General features: G+C 39.7%; 1 protein-coding gene across 3 annotated transcripts in view; it reads left to right on the top strand.

Moving 5' to 3' along the window:
- SMAP2 (small ArfGAP2) overlaps positions 1-22,330 on the top strand; it is a 43,643-nt gene that overhangs the window by 5,062 nt on the left and 16,251 nt on the right. Inside the window, exon 1 of one of the 3 annotated variants that reach the window (XM_058553795.1) lies at positions 6,017-6,094. The exons of 1 other annotated variant lie outside the window; for it this stretch is intronic. The gene's annotated coding sequence lies outside the window, so the exon portion shown is untranslated. Of the gene's footprint in view, positions 1-6,016; positions 6,095-16,146; positions 16,234-22,330 lie in introns of those variants that run through there. One more of the 3 variants, XM_058553794.1, reaches the window with a different exon arrangement.

The raw sequence follows: 22,330 nt of genomic DNA on the forward strand, positions 1-22,330 counted from the left end.
TATATGGAGGTTCTGGCATTTTTGCAAATGTACTTTATAGTACCCTTGAGGATGGTCTCTGGATATTTCCCGATTCTTCAAACTTGTATGAAAGATTAGACCAGGGAATCTTGGTGTAGAAATTTTCCAATAGTAGTCCTAAATTTTAACTCTGGTGAATTAATCCCTAGTTTTCCTTTCCATTTGTTTTCTGTCCATAGCTAAATCATTGCTTGTTAAATATCATCCCTTAGAACATGAAAATTATTATCAATTTTTAATTATTTTAGCTGTATCTGTGGTACCTTTTGAGAGATTAAAAAAAAAATTCCATCAGATCTAGACAACAGAAGGAGTTTTGGTTCCATTTCTAGTTGTTAAACACCCTTCTCCAGCCAAGATCAGATAACTTTCTGGGTTTCTACAGCTAGTACACCTTAACTCTGACAGTCGTGGTTAGGATGACACAGTTTTACTGAAAATCATTTATTAAAGTCCCCATTAGATTGTCTTTTAATATCAACTTGTTAAACCCATTCCCTGGGAGATACTTTCCTATTCGTTCTCCTTGTCTTGTAAATATCATTCCGTGGCAGTGGGATAGAGAGTACAGAATGCCATATCTTTTAGCAGGAGCTCTTTGCAAGCCTGCAATCCTGCACTACATATATTCATTCAGAAAATATTTCTTAAGCACCTACTTTGTGTCAGACACTGTACCAGATCTGTATATTAGAAGATAGGGTCTTTGATCTCAAGGATTTTACAGTCTAATGGGGAAGCAGATGTGTAAACAGATAAATGATGCAATGTAATAATTATCATTATGGCATTGTGTGCAGGGAGAAATGAAAGCATTCAAGAAGGCAAACAAGTCTGCCTCAGGAAGTCATGGCTTCAAAGAGACAAGGAGGCTGTGTCTTGAATGATAAGCATGACTTTGCCAGGTGGAGTTAGGGGACTTTGCCTTCTAGGCAGAGGAAACAGAATGTGCAAAGGCTCCAAGGTGTGCTGTATCGTGTGTGTGTGTGTGTGTGTGTGTGTGTGTGTGTGTGTGTGTATGAGTGTGATTCTTTAGTATATTCTGACTACATGTTGGGAGCGGTGAGGGATAAGGTTTCTAATAGGTAGGCAGGGGCCAATAAGGTTAAAATCCCAGCTCTGTAGTTGACTTGCTCTTTGGCCTTGAGATTATGAATATGCATTAGACTCCCTGTTGTGTAAGAAGCCCATAGTAACGGAAGTCCACCTGCTACTTAAACAGAATTATAAATATTGCAGACATGAAATGTTTTCTAATTGCTGAATAGTAAGAAAGGTCAGAGTATTGTCCCCAGAAGATCTCCATGGAAGTGTACCTTCACAAGTACATTAAATTATCTTAGAAAAGTCTAGTGAAATGTCAGCAGTAGATATTAATGTTGTTTCTGGAGTTGATGACATTAATTTTTGAGGCTGAACATGCTGTTATACTCAAGCAGTCTAAGAGAGCACTGAATATTTGATGTGTGCTCTTGGTTGCTCAGTGCTTAGGATGTGTAAACAGGTATATCTGCAGCCATATCTCTTAGTGCCCTTTTCTATTCTGCACTTTTCATTACACAAATCTGTTGCTTTCAAATAAATCAGAAAACTGCTTCCTTGCTGTGTTCTTCATCTGATGTCATTGTGGTATGTAGGTGGCAGCTTTCTTGGGCACAGTTGTCATTGAGTCATTGTTTCTATTCTTCTGCCTGAAAATTCCATCGTGGGAATAATGTCATGCAATTGGTGACTGCAACGCTTTACTCATTATGTACATTGCAGCTGGCTTTGTATATTCTGTTAATGGACTCTATCTGTGCCATAGACAAGGGATAAAGTGACATTAAATGGACTCAGACTCAATTCTTCCAAATGATATCCCCTGTGAAAAAGATGCCAAGCAAGAATCTGCATAAAACACACATATGACTTACATTCTAAGCATACAATGCCTAACTTTTGTTATTGTGTCTGTTTAGATCCTTATCACAGTTGTACTTCTATTTGAGCAAGTGGCCAGTTTAAGTAGATACTAATTTTGAAGAAGTTCTATATTGGCCCCTGGAATGTGACAGTTCAGCCTACCACACTGAAAAGGTAGGAACCAAGTCTATGTAGAGTAGAACACCTTGAAGTTAATTCACTTTTACCAAATTCCTCTATTGTTAAAGAAATATTCCTGTATTGGTTAATTTTTTAAAATTGTAATTTGCCACAGCTAACATGTCCACTAGAATGTAAGCTCCACGAGGGCAGGGGTTTGTGCCTGTTTTGTTCACTATAGTATTCCCAGAACCAAGAACAGTGCTTGGCACAGATCAGGCTCTTGGTAAATATTCGTTTGAATGAATGAATTGATTTTGTCATCTGTAAACCCCTTGTTTCGTATTAGAAGAACTCTTTTACAAGTTGTCTGAAGATTTGCTTAATTCTTAGGAAAGCTAAGTTTTAAAAGATATTTTAAAGTCAGGGACCAGTCAAGGAAACAGAAACCACTGTACGTCTTACAAGCAGAGGGAAATTACTATACGGAATAGGTTACACAGGTGATACAAGAGCTGTGAAGGTAAACGGGCTAGTGAGGCAACCCAGAGATTAGCAACACCTGGGAGCTACTATGCCCCTAAGGAAATTAGAAGGTGTTGGTGTCACCAAAGGCCAGAAGTGTGAGCCATCTGGTGTGAGCTAGAAGCATGGACAGAAGAGCTGTCTGATGGCAGCTGGAACTCAGACCAAGTAATAGAGAGAGAGCATTACCCTGGCTTCTCTCCTTCTCCTGCCTCTTATCCTTATCAGTGCCTCTCACTGATGGAACTTACCCAGAAATCAGTTGGCAAGGGAGCCTGGGAGATGTAGTTCCCTCTGATAGAGTGGACCCGGGTAGGATCCAAGTAGAAACAGGCAGAGGCACAAAGGCACTTGAAAAAATCTCCAAGATGTAATTCTTTCTCCTTATACGTAAATAGTTTAGTTATTTTGGACAAGAGATGTGAAGGGTTTTCAGGCAGATACAACCTCCTGTGCTTCTAAAGGATCTTAACTGTTGCCGAAACAATAATTAGTCTCGGGAAGTACTGTAACAACTCAGTCATTGCCTGTATAATTAGGATGCGTGACTAGGAAAATTGGCTTCTGTTGAATCTGTATCTGACTGTTGGTTGCTGCCAGGAGTGATTTATCATTTGGTTACTCAGAAACAAGTTCCCACGCTCTCAATTCTGGGAAGCCTTAGGCAGGCTATATATACATTGAGCTTGTCCCATCCATGGCTGGACGACTTAAGTCATAACACATAAGGTGTACAAAGAGAGTTTTGAGGATTGCAGCCTTAAAACATAGTACAGAGTAGTCTTTCCTTGAAAGTTAAGGTAATTGCGGTGGAGTTACAGCAGTCCCCCCTTTTCCATGGAGGGATACGTTCCAAGATCTCCAGTGGATGCCTGTAAACCACAGATGGTACCCAACCCTATATATACTGTTTTTTTTTCCTATACATACATACCTATGATAAAGTTTAATTTATAAATTAGGCACAGTAAGAGATTAACAACAATAAAAATAGAACAATTATAACAATATACTGTAATAAAAGTTACTGTAGATCTTAGCAACCTCAGCATATGATTTTTTTTCTTTCCTTATTGAGTTGAGAACTTTCACCTTTTCACTTAAAGAAAGCACTTTTCAGCTTCTCTTTGGCATATTCGAATTGCCAGCATCACTACTCTTGCACTCTCAGGCCATTATTAAGTAAAATAAGGGTAACTTGTACACAAACACTGGGATACCTTGACAGTTGATCTGATAAACTAGAGGGCTACTAAGTGGCTACTGGGTGAATAGGTATACAGTGTGGATACGCTGGACAAAGGGATGATTCATGTCCTGACTGGGCTGGATAGGGCCAGTTCGAGATTTCATCACACTACTCAGAATGGCACACAATTTAAAACTTATGCATTGTTTATTTCTGGAATTTTCCATTTAATATTTTCGGACCATGATTGACCGCGGGTAACTGAAACTGTGGCTAAGGGGTAACTACCGTAATTTTCCTTGTGCTACATATCATTTTAACTAGTCTTATTGGTTTGTCTGTTTTTTCCCCCCACAACTTCAGATAGGTTAACACTGGGAGTGGGAGGTGAGATCATTGGGTCTACTTTCTCTGTACTGGACCTGAAAAGTATTTTGTCTTATAAGGGAGGTTGCTTCTGCTCGAAAGGCAAAGCTTCTCGGGTTATTGCTACTAGTTTTCTTCTTGATTATAAGGTTGAGCACTTTCTAGAAGTGCTTTTTTTGTTAATCAGGTCACCTGCCTTTGGGCCCCTGCTACATTAATGGAATTGGTGGAACTAGGCCAGCAAAGTTTTTCGGTGGAGTGTGAGTATGTTTGCTTTTAGGCTGCTATTTTCCACAGAGGCCATGGATAAGGCACCCTAATGGTTTGAGTAAAGCTACCCACTGTAAAAATTGCATAGATTTCATTGTTTTTCTCTTTTCTCCAAAAATTAATTTCCTCTTGGCAGGTATTACTGTAATTCCATGTGTAATTAAAATGTAATTTGGTATTTTAAAAAGCATATCAGACTGCTTCCCAGAGTACCAGTTCTTTTCAGCGAGGCCGTTTCAACTTAAGAGGTACCTCTATGCATTTTTGAAGCCTCATGTTTAATAATTATATTTCACTACTGTATTTGACTCTTCCATTTTCCAAACTTTCTCCTTCCCTACCCCATTCTTCTGGATCCTGTATTTCCCCACAGGCTTTGTGGATGCTGGTCCATTGATGGCTGAACTGCAAGTCCCTCCCCAGTGGAAAACCCCAGAGATGAGCCAAATCTGCCTTCAGCTGTGGCCATCCATCAGTGTAAGGTTGCCCTGGTGGTTGTCTTCAGTTTGTCCAACTCTCCCCTTACACCCAACCCTCCCTCAGGTCCTCCCTCATGTGTGGCTGAGATTTTCCCTAGAATCCCACCTTTGTAACATATCATTGGGTGGTATTAGGATTTTATTATTGCTCCTTTTCATTTTCAAGTAATGTTAAGTAGATCTCTGACCATTTTTGTTGACCATAGCCCTCTTTTTTCCCCAATTTGTATATTTTCTATGGGTATTCTGGTTTGTTTTTACATATAGAATATAGTTTATTTAGAAAGTACTGAATTTCATAAGCCCACTGGAGAATGCTTTGTTGATTTTTTTTTTTTTATTTCAAGTCAAAACTTTCAAAAACAAATTTCTTAATCTGAAACAATGAGAACTGGATCTCTTAGGCTTCATGTCATTTTTCTTCACCCAAAAAACCAAATGTGTAATGTTCTCATTTTATGATGTATTGAACACAGTAAAACAAATACAGGAAGAAGAGAGACCTGTTCTCAGCCATAGCTGATAAGCCTGTCCTAGCATAGTGATTTGAGAAAATAGAATACCTTTTCTTATCCTTTTTTCAAATAGCCATACTGTCTTTGCAGCAGTTGCTAGTGATGGAAAGACCATAACTCCCCAGCCCTCGACCACAGAGTTTATATCTTTAGATGTGGGTTTACATGCTAATCCTACCACGTTACTTCCTGAAGTGCATGCGAAGCAAATTTTGTTGTTTAACTTTTTCCTCTTTTCTTGTCTCACTGGAAGTCCCCCAATGTGTGAACTTAGAAATGCATTCTCTAGTGTTTCAAGCCTTGAGTTAAAAATTTCGTCTTAATATTGTTTAGAAGGTTGTTTTTGTTCTAATGCCTTCAAAAAATAATTTCTTACAGAATTTTGTATGTGAGCTGGTAACATCTTAAGCTGCAGGATAAAACTCGATGGGGAAGGGGCATTGGTGTCTTTTTCTTGTTGACAGGTTACTGCTCAGGTTATAACTGACTCAAGCCCTCCAACGAGAAATGGGAAGGAAACTCCCCATTCTTATCATGATGCTTTTGTTCAAAATAACTGTAAACAGCAGAGCTAATGGAAACCAATTTAAGTGTGACAGCTGATTTGAAAAGAAAGAATTAAAAGATTCAAGCTCTTTGCCGTGTTGAAAGCATTTTTATTGAAAGAATAGCTATTTGGGACCGAGGACTTTGTCTCTCTGAAGGTAGGCATGAGGAGTTTGGTTAGAGGAACTGTTTCAGACTGAGGAGAATTTTGAGAAAAGGCCTTTCCTATAGTGTGAGTGCTATATTAACTTTTCCAGTTTGTACGTGAGAGAAAGGTGTCATTAAAGGCAGCACTGGAAATCAGGGAGACTGCAAATCAGCTCCTCTGAGCATTTGACTTAGTTCTGAGCCTGGTCTGTGAATAGAAGCAGCCTGACACAAGGGACTAAAATCAAGTGTCCATACTGTGGGCATATTAAAAATAGGGCTCAGTTTCATTAGACTTCTTATGCATTTAAGGGAAAAAAAAAAAGATTTGTTACCATAGGAACAGATTCCCAGACCAGTTGTTTTTTGTCTTGTAGGATTCTGGGGGTGGGGAGGCGGGAGGGTCCTTGTGCTTTTTAGCTAAACATCATTAAATGCTATTTCTTTAAAAAGCAAAAACTTTATTTTTTCTAATTATGAAAGTTATTCATATTTGTGATAAAAATCATTAGAAAGAATGAAAAAGTATAATGATGCAGAAGATATTTCCCATAATCTGTATCACCCATTTTTCACTTGAGTTTATACCATAATAATTTTATATCATTATTCTTTTGCTTAACATTTAACATAAGCATTTTTCATGACATTAACAACATTTAAATACGTTTCTTGTATTTCATCATTTGAATATGTCATTACTTACTTAACTCTTGCCCAATTGTTGGACATTTAGGTTTTTAATTTTTCAGTATTATAAATAATGGTACAAGGTAAATTTTTGTGTTGCTGTCAGACTGCTGGGTTTTTATGTGTTCAGAGCTGAGTAGTCACGTGGGCCATTTAATTTTAAAAAGTTGTCGGAGAGTCCTGTGGGTTGAGCCCATGTAGAGATGGCCTTGCTGTGGGGCTGTCATTCTGAACTCCCTGCCTGCAGTGGACAGCTGGGGACAGTTCTGGCTTCACCATAAGGAACGGCTGTATGGGACATGATCACAGCAAGATGGGCCAAGATATATTCTTATATCTGAGGCATAATCTTCCACAGTATATAATTGATATGTGGAAATATTGTTGTGCCATTGAACAGCATCTTATGTTGTTCATACAGGCCTCTTTCACTTAAATTCAGTCCACTGGGAAGGTGGGTTAGAGTCCCTACATTGGTAGAAAAAGGACAATAGCTACTGCATTTTGTGTGTGTGTGTGTGAGGAAGATCAGCCCCCTGTGCTAACATCCATGCCAATCGTCCTCTTTCTTTGCTGAGGAAGACCGGCCCTGAGCTAACATCTATTGCCAATCCTCCTCCTTTTTTTTTTTTCTTTCTTTTTCTCCCCAAAGCCCCAGTAGATAGTTGTATGTTATAGCTGCACATCCTGCTAGTTGCTGTATGTGGGACGCCGCCTCAGCATGGCCGGAGAAGCGGTGCGTCGGTGCACGCCCGGGATCCGAACCTGGGCCGCCAGTAGCAGAGCACACGCACTTAACCACTAAGCCACGGGGCCGTCCCCTGCATTTTTTTTTAAAGGGCTTTCTTTAGACTGTAAATTCTATGAGGATGGGGATTATGTCCCATGTATATCTGTATATTTAATGCACACTGTCTGGCACACAGTGTCTAATGTCTCCATCATAAACACTGTTACTCTATTAATATGTGTTCAGATCATATTCCTTTTTTGTTTGATATTTTGAAAGTCACCTTCATGCTATTAACTCAGATATTTGAAGATGTGTGACATTCCAGGAAGCTGAGCAGGTGAATCTCGTTGCTTCGTGGTATTTGCTTCTTGGTGCCATTTCTTTTGTATGCTTCTGGCATCTATGCCGCATTGAGAACTGGAGCCAGTCACGAAGCTCGTACTCTGCCCTCGCAGTGGGAGGTTTCGTGTGACACATCATCTCGGGAAAGTGTGGCATGCGGTGTGAAACAGGAGGCTGCAATAGTGGTCCTTTAGCCTTTTTGTGGGATGGGAGTAAATACTTAGACACTGCTCTCAGGTGCTGTAGAAATTAATAATAACCTTGCAGCAGTTTTAGACACTCTCCTTTTACCCGCTGGAACAGGTTTGTTTAATTTGAACAACTTTGCTTTGGCTGTTTTGAAGCTGTGATTTTTTTCCTAGAGGCCTGTCCTGGCTTCCTCTGCATAATGTTCCCTTTGCAGGATCTTTCTGTCCACATGGCTGGCATCTTTGCCTCACCCCCTTGCACCCCACCTTCTCAGTTGTACCTCATTATACCCAATTCTGAAACACCTAGATTTTGAAACATTATAGTGAATGTTTTATTTTTGAAAGGGCAGATCTCCATCTTTTGCTCTCCTCCCTTTAGCCAGGGCTGTTTTGATGACTTAACAGTCAGCATGCCATTGGACTAACCATCTGTACTTTGACCCCGGATTTCATTTCTCTTCTGCTGTTTATTTAGAAGTGAAAGTCCGCTAGCTTGTTTGGATAGGGTCGTGACTGAATTAAACTGGCACCAATTTTCCATCTGTTTGCCATTGGTTGGGGCTCCTCTGATGTGTTAGGAAAGCTGCTGCAGTGTTGTGGAGAGAAGTTCATGTCCGTGGTCTTGCGCAAGGGTTTGCCTGCTGACTCAGGAGGTTTTGTGTAAAGCTTTGCCTGGGTGAAAGGCATGAGCTTCCCTTCAAACAACTGAAAAACATTTTCTGCCTGGCCACTTGTTCTTGAGGTCTAGTCTATTACGCTTCTCTCCGCTTCTGGGCTTACTTTGAGGAAGAGGAATGTGGGTGGGAAGGGGTGTGAATAAGCCTTCACGCACAATCTCAGATGTTGGGTTTCCCAGCAGAGACAGTGAACATACGTTGTCATATATGTTCATATATGAACATATATACATGTTGTCATAGAGAAACACCTATAGAACAGGATGTCAATCTAGTGGCCATTATTGAGCATCTGCTATGTATAACACACATTTGGGGTGTATAAAGATGATTCTAATTCCAGTCTAGCTGATGATTTCTTCTGTGAACGCGGGTACATGACTTGACCTCTCTGGGCCTTAAGTTTCTCCACCTGTGCTTGGACTGGATCATCCTTAAGGTTCTTTCTAATTTTGGAATTCTTTACTCTAAATGTTTATCTGTTGGTTATAGAAGAAGAGAAGAGGCTTTTCTACTGGATTGGTATATTCTTATTTCTCACATGCTCCAAACTAAATGGCTTTAAAGTGGTTCCTGTAGAGCAGGGCTTCTCAATCTCTGCACTGTTGACATTTTTGGATACTCCTGTGCTCTGTAGGGTGTTTTAGCAGCATCCTGGCCTCTGCCCACTGCATGCCAGTAGCACTCCCCACCCCCTGCCAGTTGTGACAACTAAAAATGTCACCAGACGTTGACATTGCCCCTTGGCGGGTGTAGGGGTGGGAATTGCTTCAGTTGAGAAGCATTGTTGTAGAGGGAGAAGAGTGGTACTGTTTGAATTTGGGCTTTTTTTTTTGGTGAGGAAGATTGGCCCTGAGCTAACATCTGCACCACTCTTCCTCTATTTTGCATGTGGGGCACTGCCATAGCATGATCTTATAAGCAGTGTATAGGTTGGTGCCCAGGATGGAACCTGTGAACCCGGGGCCACCAAAATGGAGTGCATGAACTTAACCACAAGCCGGCCCCGAATTTGGGCTATTTTTAATATCCATTTTCATATTGTTTCTTTTCTGCTTAATACCTATTCTGGGGTTGGAGGATGAAGAGCAATCTCATTGGTCAATGGCCATATTACCCATTGATGGCACCCAATGGCCATATCACCCATCACCCTTTAATAGCTTCTTCTAAAGATATGCATCCTCTGAGTGGGTAGGCTCACTTTGCATCTTCAGTATTTTTTTTTCAGAATATGAATGGATATTGGTTATTGCAAAGAGGAAGTTAAGGCTTTAACCTGAAGTAACCTAAAAAAAATGTAAAGAACTAAATGTCCCCAGGGGGGAAGACAATAACTTCTAGCGAATCAAGTTAACATCTGTTACCTGAAGTGAGATCATAGGAAATTAGTGATTTCCTATGAAGCGAGTGATAGGAAATTAGTTTAATTATAACATCAAGTTTTGAAATATCAAATCCACCTGGTAGACTTTGAAATGATTGTCTAGCTATTAGCTCAGCAATCCCTCCCTACACACCTCCTCCCCGCAACCTGCGGTTAGCCATTGATGTAGTGATTGAAATGTATCAGATCTCTTATGAGATCTAATTTTTACACTTGTTATGTTTGCTATAACGTGTCAGTTTTAGGTTGAATAGCTTTGCATTTGCCCACAGTGCCATCTTTTCCTTGTCTCTTTTAAATCCACATTCTTGACTGGATTGGGTGCAGAATGGTGCTGGTTGCTGATTGGGGTAGAGTGTGTTCTGTAAGCATCCTTGCTGGGTTGCTCTGGGATCCCAAAGCCATATCGAGACACGTGAGCCTGTGTCAGTCCCAATCCCTTGGTCCTGGCAGGCTCCTTGTTCCATTCCAGCTGAGCCTTTGCTGGAGTAATTGGCCACATGGAGCCTTCAAGCCAAACAATTGTTTGTACTGAGATAGTCTCACTGTTTAGCTTCTAATGAAATATTCTCCTTCCTGTCCCTAATAAAAGCAGCTATTTTTTTATTTCCTCCCTCCCATTTTCAGAGAAGCCATGTCTCAGCTGCCACTCTTCTAGCTTATTCATAAATGCTTTAAGCAGAGTCTTTGTGCAGAGGAAATTGGCTAGAGCCAAAATATCATGGGCTAACCAGGAAACAAGGAACATCAAGGCCACCCTTTCCCCTAACTTTCTATGTGGGATATTTAAATTACCTTTGTGTGATTTTCTGAGTAATAAGCGATTCAAACCTCAAGTCCACATAAAAATACTCATATTAGGTTTTTTAAAAGTATACTATATTAGGCAGTTATTACCTAAAGGAGCTCACAAAAATAAACAAAAACAAAAATGAAACCCAACAACAGAACCACTAAAGATGAATGACACAGGAAACACAAAGTGTTGTGGGAGTCAGAATAGGAAGGAGAGAAGGCTTGATGGAGAAGGTGGATGGAGCAACATTTTCAAAAAATGATGTTTTGTAGCCCATGTAAAGCCATTTGTGAGAAAGCCATTTGTGAGAGATCTTAAGTTGATCCAGAAAGTGTGAGTAGTCCAGCTTTCCTTAACGGTCAAAACCGAAAACCTCCACAATATGAATTCAGGAAGGAGAATCCACAGGTAGAGATGAAAAGTTGCCCAGGTGGCCCCGTTGCGTCCTGCCTCTTTTTCCTGCTTTTGGTTGCTTCTTTTGGATGATTGATGCTTTCATCACATTGCTGCCTCTGCTCTAAAGCTCTGTCTCATATATGGACACAAATCATTTCCTTTGATTCTTTCCCCTTAACCCTGTTAAGACTGTTCAGAACTTTGAGTACAAAGAGGGAAAAAAAAAAGGAAATTTATCACAAAATATACGAAACTAAAAAATAGTCACCCTTTCGAGGTTTAATTGCTGATCTACCATGACTTGTTCTCAGTCTCTGTTCTGCTTCGTAAGCCTGAGGTCTCTGTGCCTTAGCTTTATAGGACCAGTGTAGATTCTTAATTACCTTGCTTGATTTCTTTTTTCTCAGCACCAGACTCTCCTCTATGTGAGAGGTGCTATCTAAGGACCCACCACCCAGGAATTGACTCTCTAGAGAACATGACCTAGAGGTAAAAGCCCAACTAGCCTTCTTGTGCTGCTGCTCACTTAGGGCTCTTTGGCATCCAGGCCCCTTCTGAGGTCATTGGCATAATAAAGACCTCATCCTCCAGGCAGAACTGAAGATTCTCCAGGAGTGGGGCTTCCCCCTTGGAGGGCCAGCGGTATGTACCACAACTTTTATACGGGTCTCTCATGGGAGCATTTATTTAACAAGAACTGTGGACATACCGGGTTTTTTTTAGAAGAGAAAATTTTCATTTTGACGGCATAAAATTTTAAAATATTTATGCAGCAAAGCATATTCTAAAAAAATAACCCACAAAGGTTAAAAAGAAATTTAAAAATCAGGAAACAAATAATTGCAAAATGTCAGTTCTCCTAAATTAATCTATGAATCTAGGGCTAAACTAATAAAAATATTACTAAGTTAGTTGAGGGTAGTGGTGTTTAGTTTTTGTTTGTTTTGCATTGTTTTAAAACCAGTCAAAATTTGAGATACATATTGTTACTTTTATAGATTTTTAAAAACAGCTCATTGCATTTCCTATATTGTTTGAGATGTCTCCAACTGCTCATATCAAATTTCACTTAATGGTTTAAGTAATAGTGGATCTTTTATTTCAGTCAAAGAACAATAGTTATACTGTCCAATTCTAGAGAGTTGAATGAAGTGGAAATAATGTATTCCTAAGCATTGTATTAAAAACTGTCTTAGGAATTATAAGAGCAAATGTGGCATCAATTAAATAACAGCCATTAACTAAAAAGAGATAAATTAGAATTACTTTTGAAGAGAGAAAACATGGGCAAATGCCCTGCTGTGGTTGTGGATTCAGGGGCGGCTGCTGTGGAACCTAAATCAAACCTGAATGTGACCTGGGTCCCTCAGCCCTCACAGTTTAACCCTCCTCCTTCCCTGGGAACCTGAAGATGGACTGGGCGCCCTGACCCTCTCGGTCTTCTGCTTGTTGAATAGCAAGGGCTAAGGAGCCACTTGGGGAAAGCTGGAATTTAAACTCTGCTTTAGCCAATTTTTGTCTGCTGTGACCATTTTCTTTTCTTAGCTCGTTGAGCTCTCTCTCAGTCAACAGAGATGCCAACTAACTCTGTTGAGCTTTTTTTCTCATGGGACGTAATCCATCTTTGATAGAAGGAAGTGGTTTTTTCCAGTTCTCTCTCTAGGTCTTTGGCCATCTTTCCGTAGGAGTTGCATTTCTGGATGTTCTGAAAACATCAGTACGCCACTGATGTTTTCTTACACTTTGGGAAGTTTCTTCTTTCTTTCTAACCAATAAATTCCTGCCTTGATTAATTTTCTGCGAAGTTTCATTATGTGTTCTTGATGTAGTTCAGTCAGTATATGAAGTTTCAGCTGAAGCTTTTGAATCTTATTTTTCAAGCTGTGAGTATTCAAACTACAAAGATGCTTGCTCAGTTTGGAAATTTCTCATTTGACCTGTAAGGTCTTTCATTTGATTTTCTTCACATAATTTTTAAAATGTTTCTTGCTTTTCTCCTTCAAGCTTTTTAAAGGGAACATTTAAGTTAACAGCATCAGTGAGTTGTGGCTTCCGACTCCTGGTCTAGGTGGTCCCGATTTTCTGATCCACTCTTTTTGGCTAATCCCAAGTTGTCATCACTCATGTAATCTTCTCCGAAGAGAGCAGGTAAATTTATCATCTCCTGCCTGCACAGTTTCAGTCATAGGTTTTTAGCTGGCTCTCTTCATCATTTACAACCTATTTCATTCATGTATTTGAGTTTTTAAGCATTTTTTCCCTCAGTTCCCACACTCTATGTCCATTCTGTGGCTTCTTGGGAAAAGAGTTCTAGGCTTTCCTGAAGAATGTTTTCAGCCACACCACCCATTCTTTCCCTCTGAAGTTGTTCTACATTCTTCTGAGATGCTTTTAGAGTGTTTTGGTGTCAGTCACTAGGAATTGGAGAGATTTTGATGTATCTTTGAGTGACCATGTATGTCCTTGAAAGCAAGCTAACATTACTCCATGAAATGAAAGTTTAGGGGGCTCACTTTTCTGTTCTTTTTCGAGAAAATCTACTGTGTTCTCAAGTGAAGACATAGACCTGTTCAAATTTGTGTTAAGTTTTGCCATACTCAGTGTTTGTAACGTCAAAGGATTGGCTTCCACTGGAGGCATCAGCTTGTGTAATCAGTCTAATCTTGTCACTGACTTTATGAGATTCTTCAACCAGGCAGAAAATCTTTTGGCTGGCTCTTTTCCCCTCCTTAAAATATGTTGGCTCTTTACTATCAAAACAATCATAGCAGCACATACCAAAACCTCATAGGAAAACCCCAAGAGACTTGGGCCTTGTCTCAGACTTTCAGACAGTACCATCAAGAGCACGGCACAGCTGCTCCAGGACTGGCTGGAAAGACATCTTTGTGACAGTCAAGAGGCTCTCTGGTTGGAATCAGGGCCTCACCGCGCCCAGGAGTCCCTCTTTCTGTGTCCTGTCCTAAATCAGAAAAAGGTGTCTGGGCATCTGTGGGTAGGATTCACCCTCTCGGATTTCTCTCTGTGGCTGGAACATGGCAGCTGGCACCTGTACACACAGTTTTAAGGGGAAGTGATGTCTTTGTTGGTGTATAGAAGTGAGAAGGGGAGTAATAAGAATTGATTCTAGAAAGGCCCAGATCATGGAAGAATTTAGGCCACACTTAGAAGTCTGAGTTCAGAAGAAGAGTTCAGTTACAATGGGGGTCCAGTTACATGTCTCTGAATGGGGTGATGACATCATTGGAATATACTTTGGCAGAATATCCTTTTCAGAGCTAAAAAAAATTCCAAACTAGGACCCCTTCCTTTCCCTTCTGAAGTATTCTGGGAAATAGAGTTGAGTAATAGTGGTACAGTTGGTTGATCTGGTAGTTTTTTATTACCAGAAACATCACCTAAGTATACCCTAGTTACCATCCAGTGCTGGGATAGACAGAAAGGAAGAGTTACAGCCTAACCTATGGGAAATCCCTACCTACTAATGATAAACCAGGAAAATAAGACTGATGTGGAGCTAAATTTACTAAAAGTTAACTGCCCTTCCTTTAGTCTTTTCAGAGTAGTTTAATGAATTTTAGAGATACAGCTACTATCTTTTAGAAGAGGCAGATTTTAGAGATAACCTAATCTAGGTAAGGAAATTGACTCTCAGAGAAGTGAATTGAGTTGACTAAAGTCACATAACTGATAAGTGGACAGCATAGATAACCCATATCTTTAGCTCTGTGGATAGCAGGGGCCGGGTAAATAACATGAGATATGTACAAGCATGTTAATGGACTAGTTCAGAGCAAGTCCTGGTTTTCCTAGGATTTAAAGGAGATGAATAGCCAACGTATAGAGGAGCTGAGTAATGCTGCTGCAGCCAGCTGTAGACATGTGCCTTGTTTTGTTGGCCCCTGGCCTACTGGCTGTTTAATTATTTTGGACTTAATTCGTTCTGTAGGCTCTTGTTCAGTTGTATTTAATTTTGTGGTCCTCCCTTGCCAGGGCTGAGCAAAGTCAAGGCAGATCCATTGTCTGTAAGCACTGCTAACAACTAGAGAAAGATGAAGAATGTCTCCTTTCATTCTCCCACTAGTCCCCAGTCTGCTTCCCTGTTGATTTCCTAGTGTTACAAGTTTTAATGCCTTTAGAGAAAAGCCATTTTAAGTTAACTGCTAAAATAGGTTTACATATAGATTGACTAATCATTTCATCAGTGAATGATTAGCAGTGTTCTATTTCGCTAACCTCCTTTTTCTGGTTACCTGGTAGGAAGATAATGTTGCTTTGCTTCATGTCCACTGATGTCATAGCAATCTGATTGCTGCATCTGTTCTATTATTGACCTCCTGGGTTAAGTTGGCTCAACTGGCTTGTATTTTGGTTGAGTGTGTGAGTAGCTGCTCTCTTCTGCTAGAATCTCCAAACCTCTATCTTCATCTTGCATACTTTGAGTTTTTATGTAAATATGGGAGGAGTATAGAAATGGCACCAGGAGGTAAAAATGTAAGAAGGCAGATTAATGGGACTCAGTATAAGGAAGGCATCTCTAATAGTCAGTGTCATCTAACAGTAGAACTGACTACCCTTTGAAATGGTATGTAACTGACTTAGCACCGGAGCTGTTCAAGGAGGAGCCAGGCGGTCCCCTGTAGGAAGATCTCCTGCATTCAGTGGGAGGTTAGTCTCAATGACTTCTAAGGTTCTTTCCACCTCTGATTTTCCAATTTAAATTCCCTGGTGTAGTATTTACCTTTATTCTCTAATCAATCTTAGAAATGTTTCAATTTGCTTTGCCTCAAACATTTTAAAAAGCTTAACTTCTGCTTTTCTTAAATATATGAATGTGGACAGTGTCTCTTTTTGGCAAAAAGGAAACAACATTGTTGCAAGATAGACCGGATGGAAAGGGACTTCTCTGCAGAGCTTCTGAGAGCAGAGGTTGATTGAGTAAGCCCTTATTTTGGTCTCATGGTTCCTTAAACTGTTTGTACTGTTTATTGTTATTTTGGAATAGGGAACGAGGTGAGCTCTCTTTTGGTTAGATGAAAATAGGCTGGTAAACATACCTCTCAGCAACCCTACTTAATTTCTCCCAGATAGCACTGGTGTTTGTGTGTACTCCTCTTCGTAGTGAATGGGGGGTGAAGGGATATAATGAATGGAACTGAGGGAACTGGCATTAGAATTATTCTTAAAACAAATACTGCTGCTTCTTCACTTTGACTCTCAAATTTCATGTTGGAGTTCATGACAGGCCAAGTCAAAGAGAATTAACCTCTATTTTCAAGTCAGAATTTGTTGATTTAAGTTCTTCCTTATGTGTGTATCACATTTAAACCAGTTTTCAGTGCCAGTCACAGGCCCCATGAACTGAATTTGATTCAGCGTTTTAGGTTCATCAAGCCCCAACATCTTCATAAATTGATTATCTCATGTTGCATTTTTAGAACCATCGAATGTCAAGCAGGAAGGGACCAAAAAATTACCTACAAATCAGCTAGTAGACCGGTAGTAGCAGAAGAGACTTTAGGGCTCATGGTTCGCCCTTCTGCTGTGCAGGGATCATTTCTCTACCATCCCTGAGAGGTGATCATCCAGCCTCTGCTTGAACACCTGCTTGAACACTGGGATTCTCCTAATTCTGGATATGCTGCATTTGTTTTCACACAACCTTAATTGTTAGGAAATTCTTCCTCAGAGTGTGCTAAAATCAACTTCTACTCATTGGTGCTGGTTCTGCCTTGGGAGCCTCACCAGAGTAACCTAATCCCTTTTCTGTGGGATAGCTTCACCTTTAAGTTGTTTGAAAACTTCTCCCTTCATTTTGCAAAAGAGGAAAAAATTGTATACTTTTACCTTATTGATTGATGAATTCATTTAATAAACATTTATTTTGTATGTACTGTTTGTGAGCATTGTGCTGAGTATTTGGGATAAATGATGAAGGGGCGTGCTCCTTGCCTTCCAGGGCTCATAGTCTATTTAGTGCAAGAGGGACCTGTAGGCAATGGACTCTAATTATATATTAAGTATTAGAAGAGTAAAGCATACTGTGGACTATTAGCCATAGGGAAGGTTAAGATTTATTCCATTGGAGCGCCTCACAGAAGAGGTGACACTAGACTGGATTTTGAAGTTTGTCAAGCAGAGAAGGGGGGAGAAAGCCATTCCAGGTAGGAAGAATGGTGTAGGCAAAGAGGTGTGAAGAGTGCATGGCATACTTCAGAATGGTGACTTGCTCAGCATGTGTAAGGCACAGGCTCTTAAAGGGCTTTCTGTGTCATGATAAGGAGTTTCAACTTATTCTGCAGCCAATAAAGAGCCATGGAAGGCTGTGACTGTGTTGTTTTGTTTTTAAAATACTGTACTGTTTTTTCACATTACAAAAGTAATACAAGTTTATTGCAAACAATTCAGAGAGTATGTAAAAATATAGAGAAGAAAATAGATATTTCATAACCCCACTACCCAAAAATAATAGCTTTTAATATTTTACATATATTTTTCTAGATATTTTTTTGTGCATACATATACATTTATTCACATTCTTAAACAAAAATGGAATTGTTCTGTGTATACTGCTTTAAAACTGGAATTTAAAATTAATATAACATGGAGATATTTCTATATTAAATAGAGAATTACAAAATTTTCTCCCTATTGCATGGTGATATCATAATTCCTTTATGTAATCTGTTGATGTTTCTAATTTTTGTTAGAACATTCTTAATTCATTAATGAACATCCTTAATATATTTCTTTGTGTATTTGACTTGTTGTTTCCCTGATGAGTTCTTACAAGTTGGGGGTAGTCCAAGGATTTACTTACTTTTATTAATTTTTAAACAAATTTTGCCTCCTGCTATGTTCGAGGAACTTCTATGCCCTGGGAATATACAGTGAACATCACAGATCTGCTCTCTGCTCTTGTGGCACTTCTGGTTTAGTGGAAAACACATGTTAAACAGTCACACAAATAAATATATGATAAAATGTGGTATGCTTTAGAAAGAAAAAGTAAAGGGTAAATGAAAGTTTATAACCTGTAAAAAGTCCTTATCTTTTAGAGATATATACTGAAGTATACACAGATGAAATGGTATAATATTTGGGATTTGCGTCAAAATATTCCAGGGTTGGGAGTGAGGGCAAGTGGGTGGAAGTATAGCTGAAATAACATTGGTCAGGGGTTGATAATTGCTGAAGCTGGTGGTCAATTATACTCTGCTTTTGTGTGTCTGAAATTGTCTAATAAAATGTAAAAACCAGAAGAAAAGATGGAAAAAAGAGTATACCCTGGTTTAGATTGAGGGGCCAAGGAAAGGCTCCTCTGAGGAAGAAACTTTTCAGCTGAGACCTTCGTGATATATAGGAGATGACCAGGCTACAAGTGGACAGGGAAAGAGCTTTTTAGGCAGTGGGAGCAGCGTGTACAAAGGCCAAAAGGAAGGAACATGTTGGTACCTTGAGGAAGTGAAAGAAGGCTGGTATCGCAGGAGTTGAGAGGCTGGGGAAGTAGGCATGGGCCAGATGATATAGGACCTTGGAGACCATGTTAAGGTTTTATTCTTTAATTGAACAATGATAGAAGGAAGCCTTCCATAGAAGGATTGTAAGCAGCCAAGTAACAAGGCCCCTTTTGCTTCTTTAAGAGCTCAAGCTGACTGTTTTGTGGAGAATGGTTTTGGTTCGAGGTTGGAAGAGAAAGGAATATAAACGTAAAAGTGGAGAGACATTAGGAGGTTATTGCACTAGTCCAAGAGATCTGAAGACTTTGGATTAGAGAAATAGTGTTGCAGATGGAGAGAAGAGATACTGATTTGAGAGATGTTTTGGTCTGGGTGATGGTATAAATATGGGGATTGAAGGAGAGAGATATCAAAGATGATGCATAAATTTTTGACTGATGCAGTTGAATGGATGGAGGTGTAATTGACTAAGATGGAGAAGAATGGAGGAAGAGCAGGTTTTGTGGCAAAAGATTTGGAATATCTTGTTTGGAATATGACATTCCCAAAATTTGCACCAATCTACATTTCCACCTCTATATTTGAGACTACATGAATGGTATATATATTCAGGGGCCTGATGTGTACAGATTTGTGTTTTAGAAAGATTATTCTGGTAGGAGTCTGGAGACCAATTAGTTGTTAGTCCGTGAGGTCTTTGAATCGAGGACTCTCATCTTTGTTGTCTCTGCCTTTGTATCCCTAGTACCTAGCAGGTAGAGTGCTTGGCGCATAGTAGGTATGCAATAAATCATACTACAATAATGAATGCTTACAGGTGAGAGATGAGGTCTAGGTAGAGATGGATGGATACATTCTAGACAAGTTTCCAAGACAGATTCAACGGGGCCTCAATGTAAGATGGAAGAGATTTTCTCTCTCTTCCTTTTGAAGAGCTTTTCAACAGCTCCATGACGCTGGCAAGGCTACGTATGGGCAGCCATCAATTTATCAATGTTTTTTTTTTTTCCTTCAACATTTATTTGTTTGGAATGCCATAAGTTAGAGATCAACAAGCTGTAATTATTATAATAGTAGCTTCAAGCTATCTGTAACTCTAGTTCTCCTCTTCTCTCTGCTGAGTTCTCAAACCCAGAACCCTTTGAAACCTGGCAGCTCTGGTGGTGGGGGAAGTTTTGGCAGCAAGGGAAATATGCAGCAGGGCAGCAGTAGATACTCCGTTTGTAGAAGCTGTCCAGGAATTGAATGTAAATTGGATATTGCTTATATGCTTCCCATTTTACAAATGGAAACATAAGCCCTAGAGAGACTTGTCAAAACGCATGCAACTAGTCAGTGTAAGTGCGGATTTCCCTGGTAGTGGGCTGGCACTTAACTACAGTCAGTGTCTTGATAGATCAACCAAATCTACATACTTCCTTCATCTTCACTGATTCCTTATTGCAGAGTGATTATATGTTAATTTTAATATTGCTTAATGCTTCCTGAGCCTGCTCTGAGGCTCCTGTTGAGTCTGTTCCCTTGGCCATGACCTTGTTCTTGTGTCATGCTAATCATTACCAGTTTATATCGCTTGTCTATCTTCTCTGCTTTCAAAATTGTTCGGAATATTGCCTCTCAGAGTCTCTTCCATTTTCAACTTGAAAGTGGTATCTTTTATATTTTCTCCTTGGTTGCCACGACCAATGTGTATTGAACAATTGGTTTATCTTCGCAAGTATACCAGATTTTAAGTAGGCTGGCCTTGTAGCAGCAACACCAGATACTGTGGAGTCGAAGCATGTCAGGCTGACAGCTTTGCACTTGCCTTTGTCTGGGCCGTGGAGGCATGTGTGGGCACAAGGGCAGGTGTGGTCTACAGCAGAGACGGGGAGCAGGTGGGGGTTTAGATAGTACATTTTCAAGGAGTATTTTCAGGGAGATAAAGGAAGCTGCTTAAAATTTTGTGTTTTCCAGAAGACTTTGAAATTGGATCCAGGGTAAATTTCTTCTTTCTGATATTCAGTCAGTCAATTTTGGTTCTGACATTTTAGGACTAGAACTCATTCCTGTCTAAAAAGAAGCATTCTGTGGTGTTGCATAGAGTATTGGTATATACATATGATTGAGTTAACAGGCCCTTATCAGTGAAGAAGGTGAATGGGAAATAGGTTCTGGAAGTCTCATTCTATACCATGTCCTTATATGTAGCTCTCTTTTATTATTATCTCTCTATGTTCTAAGCACTGTGAGGTGGATATTATTGTACACATTTTACAGATGAGGAAACTGAGGCTTAGGAAGTTTACGTGTCTCTCTGAAGGTCACACAGCTAATCATTGATGGAGCTGACATTCAAACCTAAGTCTCTTCTGGCTGCAAAGACTACTTTTAATAACTACACCATTTTCCCACATTTTCAGCCATCTAATTAACTTTTGTCTCGTGTGTTTTCCTCTTCTCCAATTTCAGAATCTTTTGTGGAGCATGCAGTTATTGACTAATAAATCTAGTGGCTCAAAACTAAAAGGATGCCGAGTGTCTGAGATAGAACTGCCACTATTTCACTGGGAAAAGGTTGTAGGAGGGATGTGGGAGGAGGGCAGAGGAGGCTCTCCTCCGACTTTTCATGGAAATATTGTTGCCTGTATTTCTGTACTGAGGCCTTGTTAATGGCTCAGGTCTTAGTCTCTTATTCCTCAGAGGCCAAGAGACTTTAAATACTCTGGGATCTGGAGAAATTCCATAGTTGTGACAGTGGCTTAGATGATTGGGAATATCCTTCTCCAGACTTAGGGCCAGGAAGCAAACAGTATAACATTCCACAGCTAACTTTTAGTTAGTGTTTTTGTCTTCTGGTTTTGTTAGCAAACAAATATATTTTAACTTTCTTAGCATGAGTTCTAGACTCCAGAATCTGGAGCAAAGGGAAAATGGTAAAGAAACATGAAATATTAACTTTTGGTCTCATTCTTAGTCCTGTATAACTTAGATCTTATCTGAGTTCTTTTATGAAAACTGTAACCCAAAACAGACATACAGCACCCTAAGAAACCTCATTCACATCTGTTGAGGGTTTTCATTTTGTGTTTATATAACTCCCCACCACCCGAAAGAAATGTGTGTATCATTGTGTGTTTCTTAGCTATATGGCAGGCCTACTGTGCAAATCTATCTAGGGATTTGAAGGGACCAAAGGTCTTTTTAGATCAAGATAAAAGCAATAAGAAGGTATTGGGATAAAGTTTCAGGCAGAGAACACCACCTGGTGGTTATAAGAGGATTTGAGCCTTCTATATTTGTAGTATTTGCCATAGTATCTGAGTGATATCTTTGTCAAAAATTTACCCTCTTATTTATAATAATTGTGGATTCAAACTTCTAAGAATAATTTTCTGCCACCTGATTCTAGTGTTTCTTCATTAAAACTGCTGTCAAAACTCGCAGACCAACCAAATAATTGTGTCTGGCAGAACTGAAGTCTTGTGCCCTTTGCTGTTCCAAACACAGGTCCTGTTTCTCTCTGTAGAAAATCAATTAGTGACTTTTCACCTCTTTATTGCAACCTTTAACCATGATAGCATGCTTATTTTATG

The sequence above is a fragment of the Diceros bicornis genome, chromosome 13 (genome assembly GCF_020826845.1).
Source record: "Diceros bicornis minor isolate mBicDic1 chromosome 13, mDicBic1.mat.cur, whole genome shotgun sequence".
NCBI lineage: Eukaryota > Metazoa > Chordata > Mammalia > Perissodactyla > Rhinocerotidae > Diceros > Diceros bicornis.